This window comes from Euprymna scolopes, chromosome 16 (assembly GCF_053919585.1).
Source record: "Euprymna scolopes isolate OS-2025 chromosome 16, ASM5391958v1, whole genome shotgun sequence".
Lineage (NCBI taxonomy): Eukaryota > Metazoa > Mollusca > Cephalopoda > Sepiida > Sepiolidae > Euprymna > Euprymna scolopes.
In genome coordinates this window covers 101,578,226-101,587,670 of record NC_136497.1, presented here as the reverse complement: position 1 = coordinate 101,587,670, position 9,445 = coordinate 101,578,226, and the positions used below count along the sequence as shown (strand labels likewise).

The 9,445-nt window shown below is 32.6% G+C and overlaps 1 pseudogene; it reads left to right on the top strand.

Moving 5' to 3' along the window:
• The first annotated feature begins 8,632 nt into the window (after positions 1 to 8,632).
• Positions 8,633 to 8,857, top strand: LOC145296439 (U2 spliceosomal RNA; annotated as a pseudogene).
• The last annotated feature ends 588 nt before the right edge of the window (positions 8,858 to 9,445 follow it).

Genomic DNA, 9,445 nt, shown 5'->3' with positions numbered 1-9,445 from the left:
TTTGCATTACCCTCAATTTTAATGTTCTCCATAAATTTTCAATTGGATTAAGGTCTGGGCTTTGTGATGGCCACTCCAAAACATTAATATGATTGTCCTCAAGCCATTTCTTAGTCAGTTTAGCCGAATGCTTTGGGTCATTATCTTGCATGAACCACCAACGACGACCAAGCAGAGTCTTTCAGGTTTTCATCCAATATTTTAACATAATCTTCCTTTTTTATGCTACCTGTGACCTTAACAAGTCGCCCTGGTCCAGAGGCAGCAAAGGATCCCCAAAACATCAAACTGCCTCCACCGTGCTTCACTGTGGGTATGGTGTTCTTAGGCAGGAAAGCTTCGCCAGATTTTCTGTAAATATAAGACACTTTATTATGGCCAAATAACTCTATTTTCGTTTCGTCAGTCCATAGAACACGTTTCCAGAATGCAACATCTTTATCAATATGACGTTTTGCAAAGGCTAGCCTTGCTTTCAGGTGCATAGGCTTCAATAAGGGAGTCTTTCTCGGACGACATGCTTTTAAACCAGCTCTCTTCAAAACTCTACCAACTGTATGTCGAGATACATTCACTCCAGAGGTGCTCTGTTCATCAACAATCTCCCCAACAGAGATCCTTGGGTTTTGTTTTACTTGTCGAACAATTTTCCGTTCATCTCTTAGGGAAAGAATCCTTTTTCTCCCTCTACCCTCTAAACTCATAACGTGGCCTTGCGATTTGAACTTGTTTATTATGGCTCTAACAGTGGATTTGGGAAGGTTTAGCTTCTTTGAAATCTTATCATAGCCCTCCCCATTGGTATGGCATGCTACAACAAGCTTCCTGACGTCTTCGCTGTGTTCCTTAGTTTTAACCATGGCGATTGAAAATTATAATTTAGTCACTTATAATAGTTTAAATAAATCGCTATCTAAAAATTATCTGAAAAAAATTATTCACTGAATTAGCGTTAAACAAGCATAATATGGCTATAAAAAAGTTCAGAAAGCACGTAAACCGGAAATTGATTGATATTATACTGATACTAAAAGAAAAACAAAGCCGTGCTAATAATTTTGAACAAGGGTTTTTTGCAATTATGTTTGTTGTTCCTTTGTTATTTATTTTTTCTAAAATCCGATTGCTGCATCGGAAAGGCCAGTTAAAAATACATAATATACTTTGTTATTTTCTTTAATTTAATCCCTTTTTTAGAATTTATTAGACAAAATTTAACTTTTATTTTACCGTGCCAATAAATATGATCATCACTGTATATATATATATATATATATATATATATATATATATATATATATATATATATATATATATATATATTGCTACCAAAAAACAGAAAAAACTCTTTGCCGAGAAGATCAGAAAAACTAACCTCCCTGAAGCCAAGAAAGATACACCAGTCGCCCGCCTACGGTCGCTTGTTTCCCAAATGAACCTTTACATCTCATAGGATGACACCAACCTTATAAGAAATGAAACACTAAAGTAGGCGGATGCTGCTATGGGCTATGGAATATGTTCAAGCCAAATACACCAAACAAACAGAGGACGTAGACCTGAAGGAAAATATTCTTCCACCTTTGTCCAGGCAAGCAAAAGATTACACTCCAAAGATAACCTGCCAAAATATAACAGCAAGAATTTGCTAAACTAGACGATATGAGATCATAAATAATAACCCTCATGAGGAACAATATATGTCCATTAGAAAAGTCTTATCTTGCTATCACCAGTGAATGCACTGCATCACAAATATAGTCAAAATCAAATCATTGGTTATCCAGACAAATAATCTGGGCCATGAAAACTCCCACAGATCCATTTTGTCATCAGGACCCTTCTGAAGAAAATATCTTACGCCGAAATCATAAATAAAATAATCTTAAACAAGTATTTACAACTAGAAATAAAATATGTTCAGTGCTCCTAAAATTCATACAAGAACTTGCAGCAAGGATTTGTGGCACAATGGTTAGAGTACTTGGAAGATCAATCGTAAAAATGATGTTCTCCTGAAGGTTGAAGGTTCAATTCCCAGTGTGGGCGACTGAAAAATACAAATGCGAATTACTTAGGACCTCTATCCAGTCATGACTGACGGATCAAGAGCAAATATGAAGTAAATAAAGGGTTCTGTTCGAAATTCCGTCCAAATTCCAGAGTTTAACAGAAACATTACCGAGTTCGACACGATACATCTAAAGAAGGTCGGAGGTTACATCGACCGAAATGTTATGAAAAGGACACTGATGAATCCAAATAATACGAATAACCAATCTTCATCTCAAAAATTTAGAAACATAAACTAGATATTGACTAAAAAATGAACAACACCTAGCACGCAAATTGACAGTCACTCCCACCACAAAAATATACTTTCTTCTGTTTACTGCTCAGATATTCATTGCTACATAGCAGTCACAATAGAGTAGCAATTTCCTGTCCACACGGTTTCAGATTTCAAACATCTGCCGTTGACAAATAGAAATTTCTTGGAAATTATAGGACAGTGTCTCACACAGTAGATCGCTCTGTAGAAGTGTTTAACTTTTCAAGTAAGATTTATTATATATATATATATATATATATATATATATATATATATATATATATATATATATATATATATATACATATATATAATATGGCTTGTTTATTTTGTCTTCTTTTCTCAATCCTAACAACTTTGTATTCCTTGCATTGTGATAGCCTTCTAGCACTTCTCTCTCTCTCTCTCTCTCTCTCTCTTTCTCTCTCTCTCTATATATATATATGCAGAGAGAGAGAGAGAGAGAGAGAGAGAGAGAGAGAGAGAGAGAGAGAAAGGTAGGATAAGAAAATATTTTGGCACAAATCGGTAGGTTAGAATATATTATCCAAGGTTATAGAGGTGACAGGAGAGGAGCAGAGCTAATCTGATACTTGTCAAAGAATTTTTTTATAGCTTGGAGAATAGCCTTAAAATTCACAATTTTAGTCTTATCTGATCTTGCTTGACCTTCGAGGTTCTCAAAACGAAAACAAGTTTTCTTAAACTATCTAGTTTCAGTGCTTTTCGTTTGCATCTGCAAAGTCATGAAGCATACGTTTTACTACTTATACCATGCTGCATATTATCTCACGGACGAGCAGGTGCTAGTGTAATTGAATGAACTAGAAGTGGATAGAGTAAATTCAAGGAAATTCTGCCATTACTAATCAGCTGAGCGTTATCACTGTCAACCAAACAAAGGGTCTATTATGCATATTGATGCCTTGCAGTATGGAAGTTAAACTTACGGCAGTGAAAATTGAGGACATACGTTGCATGAAGAGAAATGATGTGACAATGACACAATGGATGTGTAATGTGAGTCTTAAAAATTGACTTAGATCTTCTGACTTCAGTGGAAGATAAAATTTGGACAGTATAGGGAGATGTGTGTAAAATAGAAGACTTTGTGACCACGTTAAAAGAACGAATAGGAGTTCTTAGATTAGCATAGGGGGAGATTAAGAAAATATGGGAGGAAGTAATGATGGGTTTAAAGAAATATAAATAAATACCTGGACAGAGATAGGTTAATTTGTAAGAGAATTTCTATATGCCATCATATTAAACAGACGGTAAACAGATTAGAATTTCGTTATACATATATGTAACAAATAATGTTGTAGTAAACTTTTTTCTGCCATACGTATGCATTATGTCTCGACATATATACACATATATATGAGACATATTAAAGAGTTAAAATAAAAAGGGAAATAATTAGAGAAGTCTTTTATGTGGCACATATTAAAGAGATACATCAGAATTAATGTAATTACAATAGTCTTTGATTACACATTCTCCTGCACTGTTTTATTTACACATACTGGATCAAATCTTCTAATGACCTGTTATCTTGCGTGTATTTCACAACCACCAAATTAACTCATCATTATAAGATGTATCTGGTGAATAATCTTCAGCTTATCTGATATTGTTCTATGAAGTTTTGATTGGAAAAGTTTTCTGTCTTTTTATAGAATAAAGACTGGATATATATATACTATTATTACAATAAAAAAATGTGAGCATAAAAAATAATATGGTTAAGCTTAATCATGGAAAAGTAAAGGACTAGTTGTTAAAACTGGTAAAGAAAAGGAAAAGATATTCTAGTAAAAAATATAATAAATTTATAACTTCAAATATTGCAGCATCAAGAATTGATTATATAATGTTATAAATTGAATTTAAAAAAACAACTAGTCCTTTACTTTTCCATATTTTTTTACGCTCGCATTTTTATATTGTAATCCATGATTTTTCCAGGCTTCCAATAAATTCACTTGTTCTTTGTTTAATTTCAGTCTTAGTTTTTGTCCTCATAAACACATATGTACAGCACTCGTCTGCTCTCAATAAAATCCCCTAATTATCTCCCTTTGATGCTTTCATCCTCTCTGTTTCAGGTGTTACTTCTCTTTTCACGACGGCAGTGAATTAGTGGCAACAGTAGTCGCAACTGGTTTCTATGGCAACTACGTCGCTAAAGCGACGTAGTTGCCATAGAAACCAGTCATAGAAATCGTCTCTCACCTTCTTACATATTTTTACGATTTTGAACCTCAGAAAATTCATCATAACTTTTGTTTTACTGTGCGAAAATTGAACATTTTTGTTTTCACAATATAGTTGAGAAGGTGATCTGTAAACTGTAATAATTTTTTGAAATTTGGTCGAAAAATGAGTGAGCAGTGAAGCTTTAAAGCAGTACTAAATGACTAAAACTGCCACTTAACCATATATTCAAACACAGTAGTGTTTGAATGATATATATACTATTTTCTCGGTGAAAGTTGTTAATTTGAGTCATAAAGTGAGACTTCTGAGTATGTGTTTCACTTGCGGGCGTATGCCCCCGTGCGCACGCACATACATGTACGGTGTATGGGAAAGATGCTTAGCTGAGAGAAATGTACAAAACTTGTTCACAAAGTTTAGAGCCAGAATATTTAAATGCCAATGATGAAGAAAGCCCAGGCATACCACCTTCTACATATGACGACAAAATTAATTGAGAATAACCCACATTCGGCAATACAATAACAAAGATCGTTTACATATTTAAATCGATCATTTACATATTTAAATCGATCATTCATGAGAATTGAGTAAACCGTGGGTACATAAATCGATACGATATTTAACTGCCATTTGGCTTCAGTGAAAAGATCGCATCATCATCTGCGTTTTGATTTATAAATGAATAACAAATTGATCATTTACTGCAATGTTCTAAGAAAATAGTATAAGATAAACGAGATTATCATGTCCATACCAAAAGCAAATGTTTATGTTTTGTGTCTGGTGTTATTGGAAAATATTCTGTGGTATAAGATTCTGCCTAGTAACTAGAGATTTAATTCTAAAAGAAACTAGCTGAATTAATATCATCAATTCAAAATAAAAAATGCTTAAGATCGGCCAACAGGAATAGTATGGTATAGGAGATCTCTTGGCACAATGAATATATATAAATATGTGTGTATGTGTATATATGTATATATATATACACATACATGTGTATATATGTATATATACACATATATGCATATACATATAAACATATATACACATATACATATATATATATACATATATAGTGAGCCATTCTGGCGGTTCTTCTTTGCCAGTAATAATTCAGTTGAATGCCAGGGCATAGTGTTGGTGTAGTGCCGTCACCTTTTTCAGCCAGAAATTTGGGATGTTATAAATATACACATACACCATATACGAACATGTGCATATATACATACACCTATATATACACACATATACCTATATATATATATATGTGTGTGTACATATGCACAGCTATATATGCATATATATGCATATATATAATTGCATATATATATATATATATATATATATATATATATATATATATGCATATATATATATATTCAACCACGGTAGTGGTTGAATATATGCTTAAGTCCGAAATTGAATAAATCGAGACACATTCAAACCCCCACCACTAATTCCGTTCGCAACCAAATTTCAAACAGGTTATATAGTTATATAGAACACCTCATTAGCTACATTTTGAAAAATTTTTTTCGAAAATTAGTTCAGTAGAAAAAAAGTTACAACAAAATATGTGGGTTCACAAACAGGAGAGTAAGTACATAAGTGACTAACGCTTTTTTTTTATTTTGCATAACTTTTTTTTGTATATTAATATTTTTTACTGTGATTTTGCCAATATGACATATTAGCGTAACGGTTAGAGTACCGGGGGTTGGTGGAAAGATTTTAGGTTCAATCCCGTGTATCGTTTTTTTTTATAATTGAAAAACTGAACTTTTTTTTAATAACTAATTTTTTTTTAACTCTCCTTATGATTTTATAGCAAAAAATGGTGAATTTATCGATTAAAAATATTAGTGAATTCTATGATATATATATTCTTTGAATGAACTCAAATTTTTCGTTATCACATTTGATGAAAAATGTAGTCCTATTTTGGCAATGCGTCTGACCAATGATGCTTTTGAACCCGCGACCAGCACTGCGATGTCATCAGCATAAGCCTGGGCATAAATATTCCTATTTTTAAACTCCTTTAAAAGAGGATTCAGCATACAGTTCCATAGTAAAGGTGATAAAATCCCACTTTGGGGGTTTCATTTAACTACGTCCCTTTTAACAGTTGCCCTCAGTAGTTCTACTTGAACTGTTTTGTGCCTCACCATATACTCAATCCATCGGATGAGTACTGGTGGCACATTGAGTTCTCGTAGCGACTTGAACATACTAATGAAGGGTATGTTGTCAAAAGCTCCAACGATATCTAAAAAGACACCGAGTGCCATCTTTTTTGTTAGTTTACGCTCTATACAGATCACGAATTCATGAACCGCACAACCGCAGTCTCGGTAGAGACCCTGGCTCGGACTACTGTGATTGAATAATAAATATTGCATAAATGTGTGTTTGAGAGCTAATTTTTTTTAGACAATCATTAATAAATATTATAAATTTATATATTAATACAATAGCAATGCTTGGAAAAATCATGGATTATATGGAAAAATGCGCGCATGAAAAGTAATATTCTTAAGATTAAGAAATTCAACCTGGAAAAGTAAAGAACAAGATATTCTAGTAAAGTAAAAAATAAGAATTTTTTAGACTTAAAATATTGCAGCTAAAAATAAAATTTGAATATTGATAAATATTTTATTTATTATTTGCATATGTTGTTGTTTATTGTTGAGTTAGAAAGAATTAAATGATCCTAATTATGATATAATAAAATTATTAATGTTTATGTAAATTATAAAATTATTAATTCCATCTACTAACTAACTAACTAATGAATTAATTTTATTCAAACAATTTTCACTACATAAATATATGCAAATAATAGGGGGGAAATAAGTTTAATCCAGCGACTGACACCCTTTCTAACTCAACAATAAACAACAATATATATGTATATGTGTATAAATACATTTATATGTATATATATTCATACGTGTAGATACATATATATAAATACATATATAAATATACATATATTTATAGATATATACATAGACATACACACACACACGTTTTCCAGAAGTTAAGTAACGGATAAAGTTTAACGAGGTTAATACAAGAGTGCTCAACACCAAAGTAGAGCAGGGTATACTTTTTATTATGTACCGTGTATGGGAAGATATTATCTGAGAGAAATATATTTTTTGAAATCCATTATTCTTTACATTTTGATTTTTGAATTTTAATTTAAACACTTTCTGGCCTCCCGATAAAAGGAGGGTGGACCTGTAAATTTAGCCTTGTCCATTCGTCCATTCGTCTGTCAGCACTTTTCTCAATAACTACGTCTTGGAATTATTTGAAATTTTTCACAAACATTAAACATGATATGAGTAAAAAAGTAACTGAACAGATTTTCCAGGAAATCTCCGGTTGCCCCCTAAGGGTGCCTCTTGGGTTAAAATGGCTAAAATTGACACCTTTGTGCTTATTAAAAAAAAATTGGTCCCTTGAATTTTTATAAAACTTTCTTAAAAGTTGTAACTAACTGATTTCTATATAATTTTGTTTGTCTATACTTCACGATATATCTTGAGTGTGCCCCAGGGGCTCTTTTTAGGCTAATGAAAACACTCCATTTTGGGGACTATTTTACCATATTTGTCGAAAATTGTCTGTGTATGTCTATTTAGCAGTTTTGCATCGTGTTGAACTCATATTTAAATATGTTAAGTCCTTGGGGACTTTTGGGGCTAAATGGAGGGGGATTCTTTTTTTTTGCATGGTGTGTAGAACTCAAATTTACATATGTTAAGGCCTGAAACTGCACCGTTTGTTCATTTTCACCAGGATTTGAGTCCCCTGGGGACTTTTGAGGCTAAATGGGGGGGGGGGCAACTTAGTCATTTTTTATGCTTCGTTCACTGTGCACTCACAGGGGACCATGTATTCGTCACTTGTTTCCTACTACTGTTAACATTATTAATTAATATAATTATTATTAAAAATTAACAATATCAATTATCATAATATTGCAGTTCAATTATCATAAATATTTAATATAAATATTGCAGTTACCAACATGTTTATCCCCCATTACATTTTTAGCACTCCTCTTGGCCTTTTGGTCAAGATCAAAGTGTAGTATCTGTTCTTCAGATGCTGCACTTCCATTTCTTGTTCTCTTTCGGTGGAGGAGAAATCCTTCACGACTGAGACAATTTTTATTTTTGTACCTTTTCTCCACGTTAAAAAACGACCCTGGTGTCTAACTCTGCCCCGTGGGGAGGCATAGTAAATAGGTACATTCTATTTTTAATTACCATTATCACAATTAGAGTAGATTATTATATCAAAACATGCAGATAAATTAATTATATACATTTTGAGATTTTATTATTGTTATTGTTGCTATATCACATTCAAGGCTAATAAATTCAGAAAAAAAAACATGATGGGAGATGGGAGTAAGAGTAAGAGGAGTGGACAGGGAAAGAAAAAGACTTGCTTTAGAATTCCTACCAAAAATCATTTATGGTTTCCCCTTTTCATTTTTCCTCTTTTCCTTCTTTCTTTCTTTTTCTTTTCTTCTTTTCTCCCTTTCTTCTGTTCCTTTACTTCCTTATCTCTTAACCTCTTCACTAATGTATGTAAGAAGGATACTGGTGGGACGGGCATATACAAGAGGGCAACGTAAGATGTACATTTTCTGACCACATAAAAATTCTAGTCAAATTAAAAGCATTTTTATAACTGAATAACCTGGATTAAATCCGAAATTTCTTTTAGCATAGATATGTCTAATCCCCATTCCTCTACTGTTTGAACCTATACATACTAGTATATTAAAGATTTATGGCGGCCATCACATGCATGAATACCTTTCTTTCTAGTCTTCTATTACCTCTATCTAAACCTTTA